This window comes from Canis lupus, chromosome X (genome assembly GCF_011100685.1).
Source record: "Canis lupus familiaris isolate Mischka breed German Shepherd chromosome X, alternate assembly UU_Cfam_GSD_1.0, whole genome shotgun sequence".
Taxonomy (NCBI): domain Eukaryota; kingdom Metazoa; phylum Chordata; class Mammalia; order Carnivora; family Canidae; genus Canis; species Canis lupus.
Window position 1 is genome coordinate 30,804,751 of NC_049260.1, and position 26,386 is coordinate 30,831,136.

The following is a 26,386-nucleotide window of genomic DNA, read 5'->3' on the forward strand; positions in this document are numbered from 1 at the left end:
AGCCTGTCTTGCACTCCTAGGAAGAACTGTGTCTCTAGCACATAATCGAGAATGTAAATTAATGTTGTGCCAATTTAATGAGGGCTTCATGGTAAACAGTGGAGTTACAAGAGTGTCTTTCTTTCAGCCTGACAAGGTAGATACAGTTGTCAAATTCATACTTTTCTTCAGTTTGTATATCTTCCTTGATAGTGTTCTTGTATTTAATTGTGCTCCTATTATTGCAATAGAATACAATTTTAGTTTTGAAATGTCTTTCTTCTTCCACTCACTGTTGACAGGATTCCTGCTGCCAAATGCCAGGTATTCATCTGGAGGTCAATGCTGCCCTGGTAGGTAAAGGACAGATCATCTCATGTAAAAACAGAAAGTGCAGAATATGTCATCACTCACTGATTTATTAACATGAATGAATTTATCCCTAAGCCAATCATCTGGACCTACAATTAAAACATTTCCTGATTTGAAGGATGGGAACAGAAAGAATAAGTCAAGTGCTCACTAGCACTGGAACATGACACCATGAAGGTGGTTGAAGCTATCATGAAACATCAGAGCCACCTGGGGAAGGAGAGATAGAAAAATAAAAGCAAAAAGGAGAGTCCAAAGGACCATGATGGGATCTAAGCAAATCTACTCTTCTTTCTCTGAAGTATCCCAAGGCACTGATTCTGATTTTGCAATTCATTCCTGTCCTCTAAAACAACAATAAAATGGTTTGTAGCAACCAACACTTGAAAAACCAGAGGCACCTTATTGGTTTTTATGCTTCTACATCTATGCGACAGACCACACTGATCATGGGAACAAGACAGCAAAATACAAATGCGATCTCAGCCAAACTTTGACATTATGCTTCCTGGCTTTCTCAGTGAGACAAACTAGTAGAAGGTAGAAGCCAAATGGAGTCCAAAATCCACCATATACATGTATCATGTTAGAGAGTTTTCAAAAAAGAGATGTATAACTATCTGGCCATAGCTTTTTAGGCATTTTCCTGTAAGAGAATAGTGAGAGGAAAGAGAAGACAGAAAAAGCAAAAGCTTACACTAGATAATATCTTAGCATTTTCTGTCGTGTTATAGTCCCTAAATTTAGTTTCTTTCTTTCTTTCTTTTCTTCTTTCTTTTTTCCTTCTTTCTTTCCTTCCTTCCTTCCTTCCTTCCTTCCTTCCTTTCTTTTGTTTGTTTGTTTGTTTGTTTGTTTTCCTTTTTTAATGATAGCACTAGGATTTATTAAGTTGTGTCTTAGTACAGACTCTGGGGCTTGCCCATGATGCTCTTGATGTATAAAGCTCCGCCATTCTTCCAATTCTTCTTGAACAATGACACGAGGAAATTGACAGTTAAGTGGATGCTTACACAAGCTCATCATCTGTCATTTTTATGTGGCCAATAGCTAGTGCCAGACACTGCACCTTCTTCATCTGGAATTTGATATGGGCTTTACTTCATCTACTTTGGCCACCATGTTCTCATTGTGGGTCAGCAAGGAAGGGAAATTCCCAGCTTTATGTAGGTCTGGGTCCTAGGATTCGTAGGATCTCCTTGATTAGTGATTCTTTTTTTTTTTTCCCCTTTTTAAATTTCATTTATTTATTCATGAGAGACACAGGGAGAAAGCAGAGACATAGGCAGAGGGAGAAGCAGGCTCCCTGCAGGGAGTCCAATGGAGCACTCAGCCAAAGGCAGATGCTCAACCACTGAGGCACCCAGGTGCCCCTTGATCAGAGATTCTGAAGCCAAAAAGGCATCATAGCTCTTGTATTATTTTTTTCAATTCTTGTTGAGTGTCTGCAGCGCTTCAATGTCCATGTGGGGAATATCCACAGCCTTGGACTCATCATAGTGTTGCTAGTTCCCCACAATACATATGGAGAACTTGAGGTGAGGACTGGATGTAAGCCTGATTGTGCCCAAGGAGAAGCATCTGTCTTTCTGAGGGTCAGAGTTCTTCAAGTCAATCTGCTGCTCCACCATCTCCAAAAGCTTCCAGCACTTGCACTGGTTCCTGTGCAGGACTTCCCACACAGCCTCCTACAGGGTGTCAGGGGAAACTTTGCTGCTCAGCGTGCTCTGCTGCAATAACCGGAAAAGAGCCTCACTATGTTTCTTTCAACATTAAAGAGAGATAGTATGGCACAGAAATACTAAGCAAAGATTCTAGAAACAAATTGCCATAATTCAAATCTCTGCTTTGCCACTGACAAGTTATGTGAATGTCAACAACTTACTTACTTACTTACTTACAACTTACTTAAACTCTTTTGTGCCTCAGTTTCTTCCTTTGTAGAATAGTAGAAATAATAGAAATAGTAGAAATAATAGTAGAAATAATTGTACCTTTATCAAATGTTCTTAGGGATTAGAAAATAATATATATACATATACATACATAAATATATACATACATACAGGCATATATACATATACATATATACGTTGTTAGTATTTACTTTAAAAAAAAGATTAATAAATCTCAAATAAATATTGAGAGACAGAAAAACAGCTAGAGTTAGGGGATGGGGAGAGGGAAGGGAGAGGGATAAGCAGACTCCCCACTGAGCATGGAGGCCAATGGCAGGACTCCATCCCAAGACATTGAGATCATGACCTGAGCCTAAGTCAGACACTTAAGTGGCTGAAGCATCCAGGTACCCCAGTGTTAGTACTTTTTAAAAAGGAGTGCTGGGTTGTTCAGCAGTTATTAGATGATATAGAAAAATGAAACTGATTACCATTTTACATTTGTGCCTTGCATCTTCTAGGCCAGCTGTATAACAGATTTTCTCTGGGGCATGTTTTATTTGAAGATTAAAAGGTAAATGTCAGGGGTGTCTGGCTGGCTCATTCCATTAAGTGTCTGCCTTCAGCTCAAGTCATGATCCCAGGATCCTGTGTCAGGCTCCCTGCTCTGCACAGAATCTTCTTCTCCTCTCCCTCTGCCCCTCCTCCTGCTTGTGCATGCTCTCTATCTCTCAAATAAATATTTTTTTAAATCTTTTTTAAAAATAGGTAAATTTCTATTAACACAGTGCTAACATGCAAAATATGCCCCCTACATTACTTTTCCTATGTTGAAAACTCTGTTTTACAAAATGTGAGGGTCAGGGATAAGGTAGAGATGAAAATTACCATATTAAATAAGAGTGATAAACATTAATTGAGCCCCTACTAGATTAGCACATTTCATTTATTCTCATTTACTGCCTATAACCATCCTGAAAGGTTAAATATTATCTGTCTTTTCCAAATAAGAAACCTGACATTCAGTGAGGTTAAGTCAATAACTCAATGTGACACAACCAGAGAATAACATAATTGGGAGTTGAAGTCATGTTTATCCAATTGCATAAAATGATGGGGAGACCTAACATTTATTGAGTGCCTTCTGCATGTTCTATGCTAGGGGCTTCACAGCACCATCACCCATTGATGGCCTAACAGTTCATTATGTAAGGAGTATTTATATTATCATTCCATGGATGAGGAAATTGAGGATCAGAGTTGAATAACCTGGCTCAGGTCTCAGAGACAATAAGTGATAGGTAGATTCAGAGTCTGTTTTCCATGTAACATGGGAATATAAAAAGCAATCATATTTTGATGATGAACTTTGATTTTTAAAAAATCATTTTTGAAAAAATATTACATATTCTTAGGATACATAAAATAAATCGAAACTAGATTTTATGTAAGGTGATTCTTAGTTATTAAAATATTGTTGGAAGCCCTGAAATAGCTGCACATCATTTAAATGACAAAAATTAAAGGATGGCTTACTCAGGATATAAGAAGTAGTTTGGCTTATATTCAAGAAGGAAGAGAAATCTCAAAGATCTCTCAATTAAAAGAAAGAAAAGGGAGTGTTTTGGGGCTTAGTCAGTTAACAGCCAACTCTTCATTTTGGCTCTAGTCATGATCTCAGAGTCCTGGGATGAAGCCCAGCCTCACCTCTGCTCTTGACACAGAGTCTGCTTGTTCCTTTCCTTCTGCTTCTCCCTCCCCGTCTGCTTCTCCTCCCTCTCACGCTCTCTCTCCTTTCTCTCTCAAATAAATTAATAAATAAAATCTGTAAAAATAGATGTTTTTTTCAGGTCAACTGTTATGATTATGGGATATTGTCTTAAGAACAAGAATAATGCTAAAAATCAATTGAAATATAACCTTCACTTTACCTTGAAACGTTTTCAAAGGGATATTTTAAGAAAGCATTGAAAACCAAATTGTTTGGCTTCTGAATATGTTCTTTTCGCAATAATAGTTAAATAGGAAATTGCAAAGTATGAGACATGCCATTTTGCCATTACAATGTGGTAGATAACATAAATATTCTTCCCAAAGTTAAATGAAAATACAAAAATAAATGGTAATACTTGTGTTTGGCATCACTTTTTAAAAATGCACAGGGCAAGTGGTGCTTCTCATTACACATAATATTAGAAATCAAATTTTGAATTGAATTTGTCACTTTAAAGATGGCAGCTGGTAATAAATATCTTTCTGGAAAGTGTATCATTTCAGAGAGTGGCAGAATGTTGACTATAAAAACTATTTCTATCTTGCTTTAATGTAGGCCTAACATAAGAACAACTTTATTGTGCTCACATTAAACATTTTATTTAGACATTAAACAGAAGTTTTCTGATGTCAAGTCTTTACCAAAGCTGAATAAAAACTTGTTTGCAATTGTTTGGATGAGGCTTTCTTGTGCCAATGTCATAATAGATCTCTTTCCAGTGTTCTAACTTCTGAATTGCAAATTTTTAGAAATGTGTTTTAGCTATAATTCACACTTTTGAGAACTAAATGAATACAATCACTTTTCAAGCAAGTAAAAAAACACTTTTACAGCTCCTATTGAACAAAAATATAAGGTATTTGTTAATTATGTTAAAATTGATCATTGTTACTTATCTTCTGGAGCTACAAACTTAACTGACTATTTGTTACTATTAAAGGTCATGAGTAATAGGACTGAATTTCAGACTACTATATTATGAATGTTCAGTGTAGGGGCACCTGGGTGGCTCAGTGGTTGAGCCTCTCTGTCTTTAGCTCGGGTCGTGATCTTGAGGTCCTGGAATTAAGTCTCGCATCAGGCTCACTGCATGGATCCTGCTTCTCCCTCTGCCTATGTTTCTGGCTCTCTCTGTCTGTGTTTCTCATGAATAAATAAAATCCTTAAAATAAAAAAAAAAAAGAATGTTCAGGATAGAGATTAAACTTACTAAATATAACTGGAAATCACCTTAATTATGAGTTCTCAGGATTTAATTCTCTAACATAAACAGAGTTAAAGCAGCTTGTGGACAGCTTGAACTGTGTCCATGTAGTGTGCTGGAACATTTAAAGACTTGGTACTGTAAGTAAATGCTATATGAAAATATTCTTGTTGTTTAATGTTTGGAAATATTTTGGTCTATCAGTCAAGGTCAACATACTAAATTTTTAACAGCAAAATCTTTCCAAATAATGTACAGATTCAGTACAATCCCAATCAAACCCAATCAAGTTTTTTTTGTAGTTATTAACTTATTCTAAAGTTTATACAGAAGAGCAAAAGAGGGATGCATGCATGGATGGCTCAGTGGGTAGAGCACACAACTCTTGATCTCAGAGTCATGAGTTCAAGTTCCAGTTGGGCCTAGTGCTTACTTAAAAAAAGAAAAAAAAGTGAAAGATACAGAATAGCCAACACACTATTGAAGGAGAAGAACAAATCTGAAAGACCAACACTACCCAACTTCAAGTCTTACTATCAAGCTATAGTAATTAAGACAGTGTGGTTTTGGTGAAAGAAAAGACAAATAAGTGGATAGGACAGAATGTAAAGATCAGAAATAGACTCACATGAGTATCAACTGATATCTGACAAAGGAGCAAAAGAAATACAAAGCAGCAAAAGTAATTTTTTCAAAAAATGGTGTGGGAACAACTGGACATCCATATGGGAAAAAATAATCTAGACACAGAACTTAACACTCTTTACAAAACTGAACTCAAAATGAATCACAGACCAAAATATAAAATCCAAAACTATAAATCTCTTAGAAAATAACACAGAAGAAAGCCTAGATGATCTTGGGTACAGCAGTGACTTTTTTGACATAACATCAAAGGCCTGATCCATGAAAGAAATCATTGATAAACTGGATTTCATTAAGATGAGAAACTCTGGCTTGTGGAAGACATTGTCAAGAGAATGAGAAGACAAGCCAAAGGCTGGGAGAAAATATTTGCAAAATCACATCAGATAAAGAACTATTGTATAAAAATAACTCTTAAAACTCAACAATAACAAAACAAACAACTACATTAAAAAATAAACCGGGATCCCTGGGTGGCGCAGCGGTTTGGCGCCTGCCTCTGGCCCAGGGCGCGATCCTGGAAACCCGGGATCCAATCCCACGTCAGGCTCCCGGTGCATGGAGCCTGCTTCTCCCTCTGCCTATGTCTCTGCCTCTCTCTCTCTCTCTCTGTGTGACTATCATGAATAATAAAAAATTAAAAAAAAAAATGAACCAAAGACCATAATAGACACCTGACTAGAGAAAATATTTTGATGGCAAATAAACATATGAAAAGATGCCCCACATCAAATGCCATCCGGGAAATGAATATTAAAACATCAGTGAGAGGGACTCCTGGGTGGCTCAGTGGTTGAAAATCTGCCTTTGGTTTTGGTTATGATCCTGGAGTCCTGGGGTTGAGTCCTGCATCAGGCTCCCCAGAGGGAGTCTGCTTCTTTTTCTGCCTATGTTTTTTGCCTCTCTCTGTGAATAAATAAATAAAATCTTTTAAAAACTAGAAAACATCAGTGAGATATCATTACACACCTATTAGAATGGCCCAAATTCAGAACACTAACAACACCAAAATACTGGCAAGCATGTGGAGCAAGGGAAGCTCTCATGCATAGGTGGTGGGACAGCAGAGTGTTATGGTCACTTCAGAAGACAGTTTGGCAAATTCTTTCTCTTTTTTCCCAGCTTTATTGGGATAAAATTGATATATAACATTGTATATATTAGAGGGTACAATGTGATGATTTGATATATGTGTGTGTTGCAAAATGATCACCACAGCAAGGTCAGTTAACACATCAGTCACCTCCCATAGTTACCATTATTTATTTTTGTGGTAAGAATCTTTGAGATTTACTCTCTAGTAACTTTCACATATATAGTACAGTGTGGTTAACTATAGTCGCCATGCTGTACCTTTGGCCCCAGAATCTGTTCACCTTATAACTGCTTACCTTATGCAATACTGTTCTATTACTTTGTCTTCTGTGTCTGAGGGTCTTCTTTCACAAATTCTCCACTCCCCCTTCATGTAGCATCCCCCAAAGTTTTGTTTTACCCCTCTGCTCTTCTCTTGTCCTGTACCTCGTTCCTCAGATATCTTACCATACTCACAAATCCATATAGCATCTTTTTTTAAAAGATCTTTATTTTTTTCTTAATGAGAGACATAGAGTGGCAGAGACATAAGCAGAGGGAGAAGCAGGCTTCCTGCAGGGAGCCTGATGTAGGACTCAATCCCAGGACCCCAGGATCACGACTTGAGCCAAAGACAGATGCTCAACCATTGAATCACCCAGCACCCATCCATACAGCATCTTGTTCCATATGACTCCCAAACTAGATCTTAGATCAGTCTCCCCCAGAACTTCAGTTCAAGATTAACAAATGCCCATTGGACATTTCCTCAGCCATTAAATGATACAAATAACCTTGCTTCCCCAGACATATTTTAACTTCTCATTTCTCTGCTTTTGTATTGTAACAACTTTCCTATTTACTTGGCCAGGAAATACTATCAGTGAGAGCTTTGCCACTTTATTACAATTCCACATTCATCAGGTCCTAATAATTCATCACCCTGCCTACTAATTCATTCTTCATTCTTAAGATCAGGATAGAGCCGATGATAGATCAACTCAACTCCTATTTCCTCTTTATGCTTTGCTCAACACTGGCCTCTGTTGCAAGCCATTTTGTTCACCACTAACAGAGTTACAAGGATAAATCCCTGCTTGCATCACACCGGTGTACTATCAGAAGAGTATCAAAGGCTGAAAAATGTCTATGAATTAAAGTTTAAACCTCTTGTTCAGGAATGTACATTCCTTCACCATCTGGCATCATTTACATCAAAGGAATGCCCTCAGAAGAGGATTTCATTGAAGTAGATGGTGCAGAGGGACCACTGGACTGACTTGTCAATACTCAATTCACCATAAATGTGGCCCTGGCAGAGGGCAATAGAGCAGGACCTATCATGGGTTTCCAACCTAGCATCCATGGAGTCTGTCCCCCCAAGATGCCCAAGTATAGGATTCAGAGGATTGAAAAGTGTTGAAGAATCAGAGGAAAAAATAACATTTATGTTTTCACTAACATCTCACTGAAATGTATCGTTTCCTTCAAGTATGAATGTGGACAACCTAATGAGGAAGAAGTACCTATGACTAGGTCACCAGTAAAACTCCCAGGTATTTGGAAATCATGTAATGGTTGTGATATACATCTTGGAATTATAAAAATTATGGGACCACTCCCTATATTGTGTTGTTCACTATGCTAAGGAGCACATATCCTACATCACAAATGCATTTCATTTTTATTTTGACAGCACTATTTCCAAATTATTGCTTTCCTTTGCTATACATATATTTTTATTTATATACAAGTAGTATTCTGGGTATATATTTTTTAGACTGCCAAAGGAATCTGTGTCAAAAAATGGGCTCAAAACAGCTATACTGTACATAGTAGGTTCTGGAAGTAGGGAACTGGTAGCACAGAAAAGTGGTCCTGAAGGTGGCCCTGTAAGTTTAAGCACTTACCTGTTTATTGTTATGGAAGTTTTCCTTTTAAACGTATATTATTGTCCTGATATTCATAAGCTGGTGAGCATCAAGCTGATAAGGGTAACATCCTCATAAGAAATTCAGACCTGTCATGCCTGAGACACACACCTCAGAAGTATGAGTTCTATGTAGATTATTAAAGAGCAACTGGAGAAAATTATCAGAAAAACGATGTGCAGGTTATACCACATTATACAACCTCTAATTGTGCAAGTTAATTTTCATAATACCGCATTAGAAGTGAGATCTCTCTATCTTATGAACATGCATCTTTTATAACCATCTTTAAATTACGTTTGTGAATCATATTATGTCATTGCAATCAAAATAAATTTAAGGATGCTGTTACTAAAGCACAAGTTAACCACTTAGGCCCAATCATATTCACTTAAATTTGTCTTGTGCAAAACAAACTTCTTCCTGACAAAAATGGAAATCTACTTGCATATTTCACTACTTCAAGTAAATAACAGGCCATACTACTACATTTCTACAACTTGTTCTGTAGAAATTCTGCAATAATAGACAGTAAAATTGGCTTTTCTAATTATAATTTATATCCACACCAGAGAGGTCATTTTATTGTTATTCAAAAAAGAATCTTAACTTTCATCATGTCTTAAAGTGTGATATCATTAATATTATTTCTGCCACGGTCTTAAGAAAAATGAACTTCACACATAGTGTGTTTGCTTGCTTGCTTTGTTTTGCTTCTTTTTCTCTCACTGAGATGATGTGGTATTTGTGAAACTAGCTTTCATATTTTCACGTGTAGGACAACTTGTTTAATATATTTTCATTTCCTGATAATCTGTTGGCAAAAAAAGGTAATTTTGACCTCAAAATTTAACTGGGATTTTATCCGCTGAATTTTCCCCTCTCTTTAAATTACTGGCATCACCTGCTCTAGGGTCTCTCAGTGCCATTACCATATTTGCCTATTTTTTCTCCCTAGTCTCTCTCTATCCAATCATCATCAAATGTAGCTGTGGTGGAAATTATCAAGCGCCAACCAGGAATTACTCCCTCAGTTGTTGGGGTCCTGTAGGGTCCTTTTGGCTACTAGCCTTCTGTCAGGTTTTCCTCAGCTGAAGAAAACGGCTTCATCCAAGATCATGCTTCTTTCCAAAGCAAACCAACTTCCAATGACTGACCAACACAGGGCTATAAAGACCTGGCCCATTTGCCCTGACTGGTGGCAATTCTGGAGGGTGAGCTCAGTTGTTGCATGCCCCATGAGGCTGACAGAGGCCTCCATTGGGACTGCATCCCAGCTCAACATGTACCTACCTTTCTCCATTTCTGTTTTATACTCTCTCCGCCCCCACCAACACACACACACACACACACACACACACACACACACACACACGATGGCATCAGCAGTTCCTAATAAACATCTTGCATCTTCAAAACTGCTTCCTTTGGAACCCAACCTGTGACAGACTCTTTTACTGTTTATTTCTCTTAAAACTATCTTCCTGTTCCTCATGGACCTATATCCATTTACCATTAACTTTGATTTCAAGTGGCCATTCTACTTTTAGTCCACATCATGTTGGCTTTTTTTAAATTATTTTTAAAAGATTTTATTTATTTATTCATGATAGACATAGAGAGAGAGAGAGAGGCAGAGACACAGGCAGAGGGAGAAGCAGGCTCCATGCAAGGAGCCGGATGTGGGACTCCATCCCCAGTCTCCAGGATCACACCCTGGGCTGCAGGTGGCGCTAAACTGCTGCGCCACCAGGGCTGCCTTCATGTTGGCTTTAAAATAAATGTTCCTCCCACAGACTTGTGGGTCTTGATTGGAGGTCAGTAAAGGGACACATTTCAACTTCACCTTCTCTTAAAAATGTTTCCTATTCACCTATATGCCGTGATGCCCATTGAAGCACATACTGTTCCTAGCTCACCTACTCTCCACAATGGTTCTCATATCCACTAATGTTTTCCTGCATCTCTCTGCCTGAAGGCATTCTTTGTCATGGGAGCATATGTAGCCTGTTTATGTCAGAAATATTTAGGGGATAATATCTCAAGGGTGTCCCTCAAATAATGGGATATGATGAATACATATCCAGCTTCTTCATTGCATATTGTGCAATTCTGAGGGGTATTCCACATTGTCTCTAATAAGGTCCCCAGTGAGGTACTCCAGATTTTGGTAGTAATCTGTTTCTAATTCTACCTATTATTGGCTTTCACTCTTTGGGCTCCTACTTTCCCACTTCAGGTGTTTCCTAAGATAACAGGTGTTTCCAAATAAATTATGTGCATTCAAATCCCTGTTTCAGAGTTTGCTTTGTGAGAAACTCAAAATAAGGTACTTAACGCTAATAACTGATGATCTAGAAAAGGAATGAACAGGCCTGTGTGCCAAAACTGGCTTGCCATCTGTTTTCGTAAGTAAAGTTTTATTGGAACACAGTCACTCACATTCATTTAGATATTGTCTAAGGCTGCTTTCATGCTGTAACAGTGGATTCCAGTAGTTACAACAGAGACCAGATGACCTGCAAGCATAAAACCTTTACTCTCTGAACATTTACAGAAAAGATTATTGTTACATGATCTAAATTATTACCAAAAGCTTCTAGACGATCTCCCAGATTTAGGTGCTCTATCTCTCCCTCACCATTTGTTTAATATAGTACCTCCAGATTTCTAAATTTATTGACTCATGCCTCTTGACTCCTCCTGAATCTTCAATGGCTCCCACTTCAATAAGAAGTAAAACAAAAACTCCACCCTACAAATTCTGCCCATATGTCATTCTGCATTCAAATCACACACACCTTCCAAACATACCTCTTTATTCACTATTTATAGAAATTGCCTCCTCTGTGTTTAAATTAAGGTTGTTTCATCTGCTGAAATGCCCTCCTGCATCCATATTGGCTGATAAATCCCAGTTCATCCTTCAAGATTCAAGTAAATCCCTATATCTCCTAAGAAGACTTCTCACATCCTCACTGTTGTGATTAATCTCTTTCCACCATGCTCCCCAGCACTTTGTTTAAATTTTCGATATATCAGAGTATACCTTGTACTGAGATGATTTATGACTATCTATTTCTACCACCAGATATAAATTCCTGGGAGGCAGAAGCCATATCATATCCATCTTTCTATCCAGTACTAATATTAAATATAATTAAAAAGCATAGATTAGAGTCTTTACCAATCTGAAAGGACACCTGAGCAAGATTCTGAGGCCCCCTAATACACTATGTATTAACTCCTTAGTTGTTACCAGATTACTGGGAGATCCAGAGGGTTCTGAGGGAGGGCCTGTGGTGGTTAGAATGGCAAGGGTTACACTATAATAAAAGCAACTATTGCAATATTTTAACAAGCAGAACATAACTGGTTGAAGGTCAGCCTTGTTCAGAACTACTGTGCTTATCAAGGGTTTCTTAATTATAGATCCTTGGTGAATAATTGCTTTATACTTAAGAACAATTGAAAATGAATGCAACTTTTTTTTAAAGACTGCTGCATGCACACACACACACACACACACACACACACGTTAATACACATCTTTGGCCAGAACAAATAGGGAGATTTTCATATATGTGTGAAAATTTATAGTCTACTTTTCTTATGTTATTTCATATTAGTTAACAGCTGTTCAAAAAACAATTGTACTTAGTGTTTAAAAGCATGTACAAGTCTTCCAATAGTAATATCAATAAAAATGAAATTAGCCTTTCCTTGACTGCTCAATTTTTTTCAGAGCATAATGGCAACATTAATTCAACTGTAAGGGAAAACTCTGAGCAGAGCTATCATAATCATGTTTCACAAATATTTTTCAAAATAATAAGACCTGCAAATCTCTTATGTAACCAGCAACATTTACAGTAATCCACCCTCACTTTGCATTTTACACCCTGACTTGCCTTTACTTCCCTAAATTCCTTCTGAAATTTTCTATGCAAATATGTCAGAAGAGCACATATTTGTTAAGCATGTCTTGAAATGTACAGCCTTACAAATGATAATTAGACCAATACAAAAAAGCTTATATAAAGGAAAAGCATATCAAGTGTAATTATTTAATTATTCTGTTCATTTCAATAACTACTGGCCCAGAAGCTTCTTTCACGGTTGTCACAAATATTCTTAATTCAACAATGCACAGTTCATGATCCCTCACGTGTTCCTTCTCATAAGTAGCAGACTTTGCTGCCTTATATACAACAGGACACTGAGGTTCATTATGTTTTGTCTAAAAATAATCATGCCAATTCTGAGGGAGTTGTTGCTCTTCACAAAAAGAATAGTTCAATTGTAGAGCTGTCATTTGATGATTAAAAGTGAAATTCATTAAGTCAGTTTACATCCCTGGATTACATGCAAAAAAATGATAAAAGATACTACTTCACTGAAAGTTTTAAAATAGATTTATACTACTCTCTTGTGAAATTTTCCCCCTAATGTTATAAAGGAAAAGAAACGTAAAGCAATAGACTGGAAGTAGAACAAGTGAGCCAGAATTCCAGACGAGGACACATTAAAGTGAAACTCAGGTAGTGTTCATAAAACAATCCTACCAGCCACTGTTGTTACTTTATCTCATAGAAGCCATATACGAATTTTTTGAGATGAATATTTCTATTGTCATGACCCTGAGATCATGACCTGAGCCAAAATAAACAGTTGGACATTTATGGACTATGCCACCCCTTTTTCATGAATTCTTAATGGACTTTGTAAAACAAAATTCTTGAAAGTTATGAGAAGATTTCAGAAGATGTTAAGGACTACTGTGGTGGTGACATTTGATGTGAAGTACACCCAAAGTTGAGGAGTGAGCCAGTGGACACCTCCATTACAGTATGTTCTGTTACAGTGGCAAAGGATGATGGAGTGAAACAGAACTAAAAGTTTATGCCATGTTTATGCCTTTTAAAAATTTCCCTCCTGCTCACTAATAGCATTTGAATTCAGTCTACTATTTATGCAATATCTTCTTTGCTCCAGTTCTCTACACCTTCTGTGTTAGGTATGGACCCTCCCATCAAACAATCTTTGATTCTACCTTTCTTACCTGGTTCAGTTCCTTAGTTTTCTGTGATCTTTCTGCCCATCCTACCCACTCTACCCCTAACTGGGTTCAAATTTATCCATATCTTCCTACCTAAGCTTGAACTGCTATTTCCTTAAATATTTGCTTAGTCATCTCCAAATCTATTCCCCCAGACTCAAAAGAAGGCAAATGGAACACGGATAGAACATCATAGATAAATTCAGACCATTATTCTTCAGCAGTCATTCATCATAAGTTTATAACCTAAACTGGTCTCTCTGCATCATTTACTTACTTCTCTACTATCATTTTTGAAAAAGATTTTATCTATTTATTTGAGACAGAGGAGAGAGAGCATGTACAAGTGGGTGGAGGGGTGGAGGAAGAGGGAAGGGTAGAGGGAGAGGGAGAGGGAAGGGCAGACTACCCTCTGAGAAGGGAACCTGATGTGGGGCTTGATTCCAGGACCATGGGATCATGAGATGAGCTGAAGTCAGACACTAAACTGACTGAGCCACCCAGAGGACCCTACTTTCATTTTTTAAAATATGCTATCTAATCCCAGAATCAAGGTTTTCCTTTATTTGTCTCTTGCCATTATCTTTGGAAATGTAAGGTGATGTCATAAAAATGTCTGACAGCATCTTGGTAATTAGCATAGAGCTCATGGTCAGTTATTTCAAATGTGCCCTTGAATCTCTTACTTATTTGATGTTTCTCGATGTTACAGAAGTTTATCTATCGTAGATTAACCTTACCCCTACTATTATGCGAATTCCTGCAAAATGGTAAGGAAAGCACAAATATGGGTTATTCCTAAAATTTTGTGCACTCTCACTGTCTTTTCCACCCCTGCTTTGCCATATTTTCATCAATTTTATGTTTTCCTAACATGGTAGTTTCCAAAGGACTCTTCAGATCTTTCCCTGAGCACTTTAATTACCAAGACTCATCTCTTCTCATGTTGAGTAGACGGTCTCATTTCCTAGTCTCTGTGGTAATCACAGATACATAAGATTTTGTATGCGAATGTTTACCTGGCCCCAGCTCTGTATGATTAACTTAAAGAGCAGAACATACACATACACAAACTTTTCCACAGGCTACACCTGATCTCACTCAGTATGGGTTGCATTGATCTCTAAGCTGGAGAAACTATGGAAATCCTGAGAACTTTTTGCATTCATATTTATATCCTCAGTCCAGTCAAAGTCATTTGAACTATTTAACCTATGTGAAAGCAAAACAAACTTGGTTTGACTAACCATTTTGAGAATCTTTGTAATTGGAGTAGTAGTAGTGTTTGTAGGCTGGCTTGGCATACAAGTCCTACAAAACATACTTTGATTTTTCTTTTGCCTCTGCCCTTATTTGTCCATATCCATTCTTACCACTTTAGTTCATGACTTTGTGACTTAACGGCTAGATTACTGCAAATATCTACCAAATTGATTTCATAAACCTAAAATATTTTCTCTAATCTTAGACTGCCATAGTAATTTTCCAAAGAACTATTTTATGTTATACTTCCACATAAAAATTTCTCATGACTCCCCAGTACTCAGTGAGTGCTGCAAACAATCACTGACATGAATATACCTTTGCAGCCTCAAGTCCCCAAATTTCCCAAAGGTGCAGTGTCTCAGTCAATTTGGAAAATTCCATATTCTGAGAATTTATTCTTGTCATCCACTTTCCCTGGATTTACAACCACCTCTAAGTTTACATATAAATGTGCTAGCCATTCTCCAAGCCTCAATTACAGTGCTAGCTCCTATAGATTGCCTTTCCTTAATACCTTAGCTTAAAGGGATCCATCATTTTATGGATTCTTTTTTTTAACGATTTTATTTATTTATTTGAGAGAAAGATCACAAGCAGGGGAGAGTGGCGGAGGGAGAAGCAGACTCCCCACTGAGAAAAGAGCCTGATGTGGGGCTCAATCCCAGGACCGTAGGACCAAGACCTGAGCTGAAGGCAGATGCCCAACTGACTGAGCCACCCAGGTGCCCCATTTTATGGATTCTTAACGTTTATCAGTCATATGGCACTCACTTTCCTCTAGGGAGGAGATTTCTGAGCTTGAAGAGTATTCTTGATGACCATTTATTCTGGTGCATAAAAACAATATTTGGATCTTAACAGATGTTCAGGCAAGTGGGAATAAAGAGAGAGAGCACTCATCAGGATCCTGGAATTGCTGCTAGCTGTGTGCTTCTCACATGACAAGTTTGACTCTATTAACTTGTACCAGCCTTTGATCACAATTCCTAAGGCTCTTTCTAGATTATATGTTTGTTCATTGCATTACTCAGATCAGCTAACCAACTTGCTTTCCTCTGAAGCCATCATTGCTTTAGATCCAAAGGAAAGATGGACCTTTTAAAGTCTATTGAAGCCTGGTGAAAAAATAGATTTGTACAAAGACATTTTGGCACCACTGATGTCACACCATCTAAGCAGATACCTACTTAAAGTCAGCTGTACAGAGGTTGATGGGCAGGAAAAAACTCAGGAAAGTTTGGCACTTGAACTTTCTGTTTAGAAATTTAGTGATAACTGTTTTCTGGAGCATTAGCATCCCTGAGAGACATGTTACATTTCTTCATTTAACATAAGATAAAAATCTGCACCTACTATTGAAATATTCTGAGTCACCTCAACCACTGAAGCCTGTGGAAAAAGGAACCTGTGAAACTGAGGCTGAGAGAGGTTAAGTAGAGGTGTCATAATTTCATGGTTCCTGAGACCCAGCCCTGTGCGGAACTCTATGCTCAGTGAGGAGTCTGTTTGAGTTTCTCTCTCCCTCTCCCTCTGCTCCTGACCCCCCCCCCCACACTGTCTCTCTTTTTCTAAGTAAATAAATCCTTAAAAAAATATGTTTTTATTTTTAAGTAATCTCTACACCCAACATGGGGCTCAAATTCACAACTGGGAGATCATGAGTCTTATGCTCCACCGACTGAGCCAGTCAAGTGCCCCTAGATCATTTCTGTTTACCTGATGAATTAATAATAACAACAAAAACAATTAATAACATTTAATTAGTATCTATCATGTTCTACACATTGGCTTAAGTGAATTAAATATAGCATCATATGTTCTTCATTGAACCATCTCTGTCCCAAAATGAGACAGAGCAGTTATAGAGCAGTTCAGTGACTTGTCCTGAGGATAGTAAGAGCTGATTCTAGGGTTTTAAACTTTGCCTATTTATGCTGTACTTTACTGTCTGTCGAGGAAAGGGAAACTTCTTGCTGTTTGTTTTCATGAAGTTAATATTCTCCTTGTTTGCTCTCTCATTACATTATAAACTTGACCCAAATTTAAAATGAGAACAATTACATTACTAATATCACAACTTTATTAGGTTTCACATATTAGGTTCAATTATTTTTGAAACAAATTACTTTGTTCTTTCATAAGGTCAAGATTAATGACCTGTTAATTTGAGAATTATTATTTTCTCTGGTTTTTGTCGAGCAAAATGTTATACCTACTGGGGGATAGTATTTTAAGTATGTCATTTCTTTTGCATATAATTAATCTTAATTAAACAATTTACCTTTAAACAAAATTCATGAGTATATTTTCAGTATACTTGCCTATAGTCAATTTCATCCAGTTAGAGAAATATAGGAAACACTGTACATGAGCACTATACTTGCATTCTTTTTTTTTTTAAGATTTTATTTATTTATTTGAAAAAGAGAGGGAGGACAGATGAGCAGAGGAGAGGGGCAGAGGGAGAGGGAGAAGCAGACTCCCCACTGAGCAGGGAGCCCAACATGGAGCTTGATCCTAGGACCCTGAAATCATGACTTGAGCAGAAGGCAGACACTTAACTGACCGAGACACCAGGCATCCCTGTGCTCAAATTCTACTTTAATATGTGCATTTTATCTTAAAGAAAAAATTTATGACATTATGAGTTTCACCATGCTATATTGCCCTGTGTTTAAAAATAAGCATAAAGTTAAATGTAGACAAATATGATAAAGAAAACATTTTTCTGTAAAAAAGGAAAAATAAAAAGTATTATTAAGTAGGTACACTGAAAGAGGTTTTTGAAAACTCCAAATGACATTCCTCCCTCCCCAAATATGATCTTTCCTTTTCATAGTCACACTCTTGAGTTTCTTTGTATTTTACCTAGATTGCAGGAGGCCCATCTCTCACCTGGCTCTCCTCAGTCTTCAGTATTTCTTCTCATATTATTGAGAATCACTTCTGACTTTTACTGCTCCTGGATTAAGCTCAAAATTACGTAATTTAGTTTCTTGAAAACACTTGAATTTCAATATGCCTAATTTTTTAAAAAGATTTATTTATTTGAGAGAGAGAGAGAGAGAACAGGGGCAAAAGGAGAAAGAGAGAGAGAATCTCCAGCATAGTCTCCACTGACTCAAAGCCCAAGGCAGGGCTCCATCTCACAACCCTGAGATCATGATTTGAGCCGAAATCAAGTTCACTTAACCAACTGAACCCCTTAGGAACCTCAGGTCTCTATTTTTTTAGTCTCCCATCTGCTGAACATTTTTTTCTCAAACACAATTTCTAACTCTCATTATTTGTTTTCATTGTTCAGACCGTCATATCTACTACTAAACACAGATTCTGTCACATATAAGAGCCCACCAGCATTACCTGAATGAATGAATAAATAATTGATTTTCAGTATTTTAGCATGACATTCAGAGATTTCCGCCTGCTGGTCTGAACTTCATTATATAATTTTCTTTCTTTCTTTCTTTCTTTCTTTCTTTCTTTCTTTCTTTCTTTCTTTCTTTCTTTCTTTCTTTCTTTTTCATCAGCACCTACAAGATAAAACTTTTCTGTAATTCCCTAGTAACTTCAGCATTGTTTCCTCCCTTAATTGTCCTGTTTTATCCTCACCATAATATCTTAGGAGATTTTACTTTTCCTTCACTCCAGACTCTTGTTTTCCTTCTTAAATCTGTGCAAATTATATTATTGAGGATAGCAGGTAAATAATTTAAGATGCTTGATTTATCCAACAGAGAGAAAGAGGCAAGAACAATTTAATGATCTTTTATTTTTTAAATGAAAATGTGGTATTAATTGGGGCGCCTGGGTGGCTCAGTTGGTTAAGCATCGGATTCTTGATTTCTACTTAGGTCATGATCTCAGGACTGTGGAATTGAGCCCCATGTCAAGGTCTATGCTGGGCATGGAGCCTGCTTAAGATTCTCTCTCTCTCTCTATCTCTCTCTCTCTCTCCTTCTGCCCCTCCCCTCAGCTCTCTCCAAATAAACAAAGAAATGATAAGGTATGCTATTAATTTTTTAAGAAGAAACTGTATCTTCAAATCTCACTTCTAGACCTTCACAGGATATTCAGTCTACTACTCAAATACCATTAAGAATTGACAACATCAAGGCACCTGGATGGCTCAGTGGTTGAGTGTCTGCTTTTGGTTCAGGGCATGACCCGGAGTCCCGAGATGGAGTCCCACATTGGGCTCCCCACGGGGAGCTTGCTCCCCTTTCTGCCTATGTCTCTGCCTCTCTCTCTCTCTGTCTCTCATGAGTCATAAATGAAATCTTTAAGAAAAAGAAAAAGTAAAAAGAAGGTAGAAGGCAGACAGCTGGACAACATAAGCATAATAATTACTCTTACTTTGTTGAAGACATTCTCATTACCTTGCTGTTTAGCCAGGGAAAGCTTTGCTATTTCTTCAAGGCCTCACACTGGCTAGGCAGGCTATCCTTTGTTTCACTTATCTATGCTGATTTTCCCTTTGAGCAATGTCACTTTGTCTCTAAGGTTACCATTTTTGTAATCCTAGTGAGATCCTAACATCATTCGGAGTATCTTTTCAACCCTAAGGTAGGACACAGTATAAAAAACATAATACAAATGTATGAATTCGTTGAATCACATGTTGTACACCTGAAACATGGGATATCAACTATAACTCAATAATAAATTTGAAAAATAATAATAAAAATTTAACCATTTTACTTTTATTTCCATTTACTGCCAATATATGTAAGTAATCGATAAACAACAAGTGATAAAAACTGTCCTGAGGCCTAACTCCATATGAGGAAATTCTCTGGAAAACTAGAAAGAAAGTCAAGCACATCAATCAGACAAGTATCCATGACAATGAGACTGATTGGCTAGAATTTTAATTCACTATGAGAAACATTTAACACATCAAATGTTAAAGATGGAAACTTTATTTTCAAATGCACTGAAATCTATATGTCAAGAAAATCAGTTCCTCTTGCAAGAATATTAACTACTTCAAATCCTTTGTAAAACAAATCTAGCTATTGTATGTGTTTATGTTATATGTATGAACTATATTTTATATCACAAATTAATTATACATATTAACTGTAAATTATACAGCACATATTATATGCTGCTATGTGCATATACCATATTATAATTTAATATTATACAGTAACACACATTGGCAATGAACCACTGTTGGAATCCATACTATGTCTAACAGAAGCCCCAGCATTCTCAGCTGGTCTATGGGGGAAACAGGTAGTCTCAAAGATTGTCAAAATATTGCTATTTTAATTCCATCCTACTCAAACACAAATATATAATTTTAGAATGTAATTTTCTCTTGGCAAAAAAGGACTCCAGGCACATTTTATCACCTTTGTTCATTGATTACTTTCATTCTGAGAGAAGTATTTGGGTTGTGGCAATCTCATTAAAGCAAATCAGGAGAAAGAATTGTTTGATCAAAGTGTGTTGTTTTATTAACAGAAATCGCCCAAAAATATGCCTGATTTTGCTCACACAGAAACAGATTGAGATGAAAACCTTTAGAATAGGAAATTTAAGTAAAAAGAAATGTTTAGAATAGGAAATTTAAACATCTCAATAGTATTATAATGTCATCAAAGATAAAGAATCACTAGCTATTTTATAGTCTACAAAAGTGGAAATGCACAAGTTAAAGTATGAAGCTTGTGTCAAAAGCTTTATGTTATACACCATTCGTTTTTCCTAAAAATATTTACTTTTTAATGATACTGAGCCTGAAAGTGGAAGCCAAGGACATTCTTAAGTGTACATTTTGCAATTCATGAAATGTTCATGAGTAAAGACCCGAAGGAATGCATAGGGCCAGTCTCTCTCCTTCCAAAAAGGAATTCATCGTAACAGTGAAGCTCATGGTAACATAGTTCTGTTTTTGAAGATGTACTGTTAAAATAATATGTATCTTTTCTTAAACATGCAAAGTAATTTGATTTGTGTAATAAACATAAATAGAAGTATTATCAAATATTATAAATAAGAAGCCACTCTGGATCAAGAGATTCATCCTTCTGTATTCATGCCCCTTCAGATGTAAAATAGCAGAGGTAGAAACCATTTTGCTCTTTAGAAATTTGGAAATTTTACCGGCCACATTATGCCATCATACCATCATTCTCTTTAAGGGACATGTTTTCACAAAGACTCGTCCAATTCTGCACTGTAGCAGATGCCATCCATGCTCTGCCAGGTCCTCTGGGCATTTAAATCGTCCCTGTAGGTCAATGGCTTGAATGGAAAGCTTCTTTCTTCTTGAGGGCTTTCTCTGGCTATAGGGGAGTGCTCTGCCCTTGGAGCACTCCTGATCCATGGATCAGGCCAGAAGTGGCAGTGAATGCCCGCAGGAGCAGTTCTCAACGGATGATGGATGGGGATTAGCAGAGAAATAACCCAGCTTCCTCACCCTTTGGTTAGAATAACCCTGAGCTGAATTCTTCCAGAGGTCCTCAACAGGATTAAGCCCCAATTGCCCACAGTGGTACCCTGCTCATTTAAAAAAAAATGTTTCTTTAAAGGTTTAAAATTTTTAATTGAAGTATAGTTTGACATAAATATTAAATTAGTTTCAGGCATACAATATAGTGATTCAACAATAATACATGTTACAAAATGCTCACCATAAGGGTATTACAGTATTTTTGACTGTATTCCCTGTGCTGTTCTTTTTAAACCTGGTGGCATTTATTTTATAAGTGGAAGTTTGTACTTTTTAATTCCCTGTATTAAAATCACCTGAATTGATCTCCTCTCTTCACTGTCTCCCACTCCTCTATCTATGCTTCTTGAGATCACCTATTAAATAAACTATTTGTAGGGGTGCCTGGGTGGCTTAGTTGGTTAAGCATCTGCCTTCAGCTTAGGTCATGATCTCAGGGTTCTGGGATGGAGCCCTGCTCCATCTGCTCAGTGCTCTGTTCAGTGAGGAGTCTGCTTCTCCTCCTCCCTTTGCTCCCCTCCATCTCCCACCCCCAACCCCGCTTATTCTTTCTCTTAAATAAATAAATAAATAAAATCTTAAAAAAAAAAAAAACCTATTTGTTCTCAATGTGTAGCTCAATATCTGCTTCTGGGAGTATACAACCTAAAACCTCCTTTCACACCAATCAACTGAGGTCCATGCCCTAGGCCTCATGCTTGTCAGAGCCTCACTTTACCCTTTTTCTGTCTTTGCCACTCCTCACAGGGCAAGGAGGGGCTGAGGATCCAATGGAACGTGTCCATCCCCCCTCACATTCCAGGCACCTGTAAAGCCAAGATTCCTTACTAGTTAGCCTGACTCTACTTCTAGCACTTGCACAGGACTTCTCTCTGAATCAGTCCTCCTGAAGGTAGACTCTTAGGCCCAAGAGCAAATGAAGTGGTGCCTGTTAGAGGAAAGGTGTGAACTGAGTTAGAGCATGCTGGCTAAGGCATCTATATAATTCAAAACGAGGTCCCCCACAATATGGGTTAGAGTCCATAGTATCCTTCATGTGTCAGAATGTCTCTTGTAGTTTTCACTTATGTCTTCCTATGCAGAATTCTGGATTCTGAATTAGTTTACTCAAAACTTTGTTGCAGTTCTCTATTTCTGTCATCATCTGCAAATATTTGCAACTTAGTACACCAATTGAATATATATATATTTTTAAAAAGTCAGTGCCTATATTTTTCACTCAGAAATTTCCAGTTCTTTTCTGTTATTTTTTTAAAAGTCTCATTGTTCTAAAGATTTTATTTATTTATTTTATTTTTAGAGAGAGAGAGAGCGCGCCCAGGCATGCATGCAAGCAGGGGAGGGACAGAGGAGGAGAGAGAGGGATAGAGAACACTGAGCCTGGAGTCCTACACAGGGCTCCATCCCATGACCTTGAGGTCATGACCTGAGCTGAAACCAAGAGTCAGACACTTAACCAACTGATCCACCCAGCCAGCCCCTTCCTGTTATTTTTAAAAGGATCATTTTTCATTACTATTTCTTTCTTTTGTTAAATTACTATTTGAATTTCATTTTTTTATGTCTTCGCCATTTAAAAAATGCTTATATTTTATCTCACATTTGTGCAGTATTTGCTTATGTTATTTGGGCTCTACTCTTTCTGACCATTGGACTCTCATGATTCTTTCTTTTGATAGACTGCTTCTTTATGTGCTTTTGTGTTCATCCCCACACACCCCTTTGCCCCTCTGTGCAGCCTGAATTGTATGAATTCCTTTCTTGAATTACTTTATGTTTGCTTTTACCAGTAATCCTAGGGGATATAACAGTCCCTAGACTAATTTCTATGTAAAGTTCTTGGTTTGGGGTTCCTGATCCATTCAAGTGGAATAATACAAACCAAGAGTGCACTGGATGAACAGACTGCCCATGTTACCTCTTGGGAAATGCTTTTTCTCATCTAGCAGTCAGACAAAGACACACAAAATAGAGTGTTTGTAAACTTTTGCTAGATTTGATCTAATCACTTATTTCAACAAAGGTACACCTATTTTAAAGTTCCCATTTTATGCAGAGTTTTCAGTTACAACTTTAATTTTCACATGAAACCCAAAACCTTATCTCATGTTCTCTCTTGTCACAATATAAGCCATTTTGACTGAAAAAACAACCACCACTTTTTCCTGAATCTCTGCCCTGCCTTTCACATGCTTTTCTTGTTTCTATCATCTCTATTTTATAAATTTTGTTTCAAATCCAATCAAATATCCATAATGACAGTTTTAATTATTTCATGTGAATAATGTCTTATCATTATAACAATACATGTTATATTTATTGAGTGCTACAGTGCCTCAAGTATTCCAAGAATGTTAGTAACTCATCATTATTGTGGAGCAACTTTCTAGCATTATTTTCTTCACAACAGCCTGTAATATAGTTAACATAATTATTTTCTCTATTTTATAAATAGAGAATATAAGGTCTGCATATATCTTGTTTCAATTTTCAGATCAATAAAGCACATTAGGATATATTGTTAAAGATGGTTACTCCATTAAGTTTGCAGTCCACGCTGAAAGTAGAGACCACAATTCTGTTCTCATGTCTTTGTTCCTCTCACCACAGGAGCACATGTCATGTCAAAGGGAGGAGAGTAGAGCTCTGGGCTTGAGGTCCCTTTCTCTCCCAGGTAAAGAGTATATATAGAACAGATGAGCTCTCTGATCAAATTGGACTTAACTTCTGCCAAAACATGAAGCAGAGCTTGTTTGCATATCATTTCATAAGTGCTGTTTAAATAAAGCATCTGTTTCAATTAGTGACGAACATTTTGGGATCAATAAAACTATTCAAAGCATTAGCACACAAGATTAGAAGATGATACATTTGTTAATGAAAGTATGGGTGACCCCAGCTCAACCTTGATATTAAAAAATGCATAATTGCTACCCTCTATTAAAGAATTTCACTACAAAGGGAACTCCAGTACTGTTAAAAATTAACCTGTATATACATAGCAAAGGAGTCACCCCTGAATCTTCAATTTTTTTTTATAGTCTATGTAACAGTTCACAACACAAGGTGTGAGGGAAATTTTGAACTGGGAAGTAAAGGACTGTTTTATTTACTCCATAAACTCCTCTTTCTGGTGGCTTGAAAATATGGCCACAAATTGTTTGACACTGCCTGGAATGTGGTGATACAGTGGGCCCGGTTTAGTGACTTCATTCTAGCCTAGTATGCTAAAATGCAGAAGAAATGAAGTGATGTAATTTCTGACACTAGATCAGGAAATTTTATGAAACTTCTTGCCTAATTCTCTGTCTTTTTGACTCACTCTCCATTAGAACCAAACTACCATCCTGTGAATTAGACTGAGTTGCACGCACAGGCATGTACAGGCCAACAACGCCTGCTAAAGTCTTGGCCAAAAGGCAGCATTGACCAACAGATATGTGAGTGAGAAAAACCTTTGGATGATTCAAGCTCCAACCTCCGTCTGACTGGAACTACAGGAGAGACTGATCAAGAGGCACCAAGCTTAGCTTAGTCACCCCAGAAGTGTGAGAGAAAATAATCATAATTGATTTTCTTTGTTTAAGCTGCTACATTTGGGGCGGTTTCTTTTGTAGCTAGAGATAACCAGAACATTCCTATATCCATTGTCCTATCTATCATTCTATCCATCTTTTCTAAAGCTTCAGTTATTTCATAAAACAAAAAAAAAAATCTGTGTTCTCCTTATAATTTTAAACATGGTGATATCCATCACCTAAATAGGTTTAAACCATTCAGAAAAGCCAAAAGAAACATAAAAATCATTGATCTAAATACATTCATTGTATGGGTAAGGAAACTAGGATTTGCAGTTATCAACATAATAGTAGGATATTTTAGCATTTATAAGAAAGATCATACAGAAAGTGGACAGAACATAAAAAAGAATAGAGATATTTTCATATACGTACCCAAGTGGCTATCTAAAGGGTAGTAAAAATGGGATGTTTGCTACATTTCATACCCCTTTGCATCTGGGAAATTGAGTTATCTGAAGCAGCTCTAACCTGGGGCCCAAGAACAGTCGATATGCAAAATCCCATCTTTATTTTCACTGACTTTTTAACTGCAATACAGCATTCCCAAACCACAACAATATTAGTCGTATCTATAACTTGGTCATCACAGAACTACAGACATGTTTATATTACATTTCAGTTGTTAAAGATATCTTGAAATATTATTTATATTTATCTCTACTTTTAAAGTATGACAGTTATAATAGCCCCACCATTAGATCTTATTATGCATTGTGTTAATGAAGAAGTACACATTTTAATGTATTATAATATTTTTTACTTTTTGATAACCTATTGGGATGTTATTATTTTTTTCTATAATCATTGTAACTTTTTTTTTTTTTTTTTTAAGTAGGCTCCTCTCCCACCATGGAGCCCATTGTGGGGCTTTAGCTCACAACCCTGAGTTCAAGAACTGAGCTGAGATCAAGAGTCAGATGCTTAACTAACTGAGCCATCCAGGCAGCTCTGTAATTCTTGCATCATATTTTATGTATTTATGTATGAACTCCTTGTTCTGTGAAGAGGCATAGGCTTCACCAAACTGCCAAAGAGGCTGATGGCATAAAAAAAGGTTAAGAAACTCTGAACTAGAACAAGAGGGTCAAAACACATTATTACAATCTCCTCTTAAAAAAAAAAAAAAGATTTTATTTATTTATT

General features: G+C 37.0%; 1 pseudogene; it reads right to left on the reverse strand.

Moving 5' to 3' along the window:
* Positions 1-1,247: 1,247 nt before the first annotated feature.
* On the reverse strand, positions 1,248-21,536 carry LOC100687248 (annotated as a pseudogene).
* Positions 21,537-26,386: the final 4,850 nt, after the last annotated feature.